The sequence below is a fragment of the Ursus arctos genome, unplaced genomic scaffold (genome assembly GCF_023065955.2).
Source record: "Ursus arctos isolate Adak ecotype North America unplaced genomic scaffold, UrsArc2.0 scaffold_31, whole genome shotgun sequence".
NCBI classification, from domain to species: Eukaryota; Metazoa; Chordata; class Mammalia; order Carnivora; family Ursidae; genus Ursus; species Ursus arctos.
In genome coordinates this window covers 29,478,429-29,481,362 of record NW_026622997.1, presented here as the reverse complement: position 1 = coordinate 29,481,362, position 2,934 = coordinate 29,478,429, and positions in this window count along the sequence as shown.

Below are 2,934 nucleotides of genomic sequence, written 5' to 3'. Positions count from 1 at the left end.
CTCGGCCGAGAACCTAACTTTGCAGTGGGCAGGCACCGCTGGCAGCCTGGGCAGCTGGGCCCCGCTGGCTGCTGGCTGGAAGGTTATCTCACTTTGCAGAGTGGAAACTGCCTTTGCTTCCCGGAGAAGGCGTGGGGGGAGCTGGCATCGGGGCTCGGGCCCTGCTTGCTGGGGCTGCCAGGAGAGCTGCTGGCTGGCTGGGCCGGCCTGAGGGAGGAGACCCCGGGGGCTTCCCTGGGTGGGCAGCCCGGCCTGGGGCCAAGGACGCTAGCTTTCTGTGGCTCCCACCCAGCCTGCTGCCGGCTCCTGGAAAGAGCAAGGAGGGCTTGTTTTCATGTCAACTCTACCCTAGTTAGCAGGGGACTATCAAAAATTAATTTAGAGATTTCACTGCCTTTGGCCCTTGCAGAACGCAGGCTGCCTTTTCCTGGCTCCTGGGAACTCCGTCTCTTTCCTGGCTGTCTACCTTCTCTGGCCTCCCTCTGTCCTCTCGCCCTGCCTCTCTCCCAGTGTCCCCCTGCTGCCTTGCAGCTCAACCCCAGGCTCGAAGCTCTGCATGACAGACAAGCTTCCTTCTCCCCACCAGTCCTGGAGTCAAGCTCCGGGGGCTTCTGCCTCGGCTCCCCCTCCCCCCTGCTCCCCCACCTCTCTTTCCCTGCCCGAGCCTGCTCCCGACAAGGAGGCGTATCAGCAGAATTTGCTTGGCCAAGACAGGCCTACCCCGCAGCCCTGACCATCCCGTCTCTTAGCCCGCAGGCCTGAGAGAGCCTCTTCCAGCCTGTCCGTTGTTTCTTTTGGCTCCTTGGAAAAACGAGCACCACAAGGATAGAAAAAATCACCCCTTAAATTAAAGCTGATGACTCCCGTCGAAATGTTTTATTATTAAGCTCACCGGTTAGCAATCTCGTGGCAGCAGCGAGGCATAAATAGATGTGTACACACGTAGATTAAATAAATTGGGGAACGCGGTACATAATGACATTATCTGGACCCCATTCAATTAAGGTAGATATTATCTGCGGTAATTGGGAAATGCCAGCCTATAATGACAGCCCATGCCATTTTGGGCTGAGCCACGGCTGACTAGCTGGCTGTGGTGTCTAGCCTCCTGGTTCTGCAGAAAGCTGGCTGCCCGCTGGCTGTGACGCGGGGAGTCCCAGGAGAGCTCTGCCAGCTGCGGGTCCCAGGCTGGGTCCTACCCTCAGCCCTCCCTCCCCTCCGCCCCTCAGGGGGACAGGAGCTAGCCCCCACACCTGTTTTCTGGCGGGGGCTGTGACTTCTAGTAAAAGCACTGTCATTACTGTGGCTCACACCTTTACCAGCGACTTTAGATTTTAGAAATGCAGGCTGGGGACTTGACCTGGAATCCTAGGTTTCTAGTGAGTGATTACCTCTCAGGTGTCACTGCCCCTTCTCCCTGCCTGGCTTCAGTGTGGCCTAGGGAGGGGAGTGTCACCCACAACCGTGGTCATGTTCCTGGCTGTGCCGGACAGCGGAGTCTGGGCTTTGCCCTGCTAAGCCACTCCGGGCCCTAGCCGTCCAGGGCAGTGCTGGAGTTGGGGGAGCTCTGATTTAAGGAGGGGGGGACAGAAAGAAGGAGGAGAGAGGAAGAAACCGCATTAGCCGGGAAGCCCACAATAGCACCAGCTGCAAACAAGGACACTTGCCCACTGGATTGTGCCAGAAGACTGGGGGGGGGGGCGGGAGGAGTTGGGGCAAGCAGGAGAGGCCTGGAGGTCTGCACAGGAGTGGGGGCTAGCAGGTGGAGGCGATTTGGGCTCTGGCTCTGGGGGAGGAGGAAGGCCAGTGTTGGGCCTTGCGTGGGCTGAACTGGCAGGGGACAAGGGGGGGCCCAGGGCTGATGAGATGGGCTTGCTTTGCCCTCCAGCGGTTGCGAGCTGCTGAGGCCTTAGCAGGTGGCGGCTCTTTGAGTTCGTCATGAATCCTTGCCTGTCATGGTGCTCCCAGGCTCTCCAGTGGGCCCCCATTTCTCCAGCCACACCGGTCTTGTTTGATCTTGTACTCGATGCCCTCTCTGACCTCCTCTCCTGCCTCTCTCCCTTCCCACGGGCCTCCAGGTGCGCTGGCTTTTTTGCCGGATCTTGAACGATGAATGCTAAGCGCAAGCTCGGGGACTTTGCACTTGCTTCCCTCTACCTGGGACACCTCTCCCAGAGATGGCTCATGCTTTTATTGTTTTTAGCTGCTGCTCCTATACCACCTCCTCAGAGAAGCCTTCCCTGACTGTCTTTTTCTGGAAAAGCCGCAGAGTCTTGACCTCTCTCCTTACCTGCTGGGATTCCTCAAAGTGCTGTTCCTCTTCGTGCAGGTGTATTCCTCGCCTGTCCCGTGCCACCCCTAGGCCGGCCCCCACAGGGCAGGTGCTAGTGCCCGTCATTCCCAGCGGTTTCCCAGTGCCCAGAGCAGAGCCCGCAACAGTAGGCGCTCAGCACATGGTTGAACGACACGGTCAATAACTGGATGGCCATGGCAGAAGAGATTGTATTCTATGCCTGACCACACGGGCGTTGTAAGAATTCAGTGCCAGGTCCGAGTCCTACCCTGCGGATGCAGAATGCTGCTGCAGACCCTGCCCTGGGCATCGCCTGTGGCTGCCTGCTGGCTCGGGGCAAGGAGCTGCCCATGTCCTGTTGCTTATTGAGAACTTCCTGTGTTCCGAGCCTTGGGCTAGGCACAGGGGATACAGAGATGAGGGTGGCCCATGCAGGCCCTTAAAATCTTCCAGGCTCATCATTGCCGAATAACAGAGAGAAAGGCGCGAATGTGCGAGAAGGAGGGAACAGGAACTGGGATAATCAAGGCAGGCTTCTTGGAGGAGGAAGGGTCTCAGTTGCTACCTGAAGGGTGAGAGTCACAGGGAGAAGGCTGGAGGGAGTCATAGAGTGGGCGGAAGCCCAGCGATGGATTGAGTTT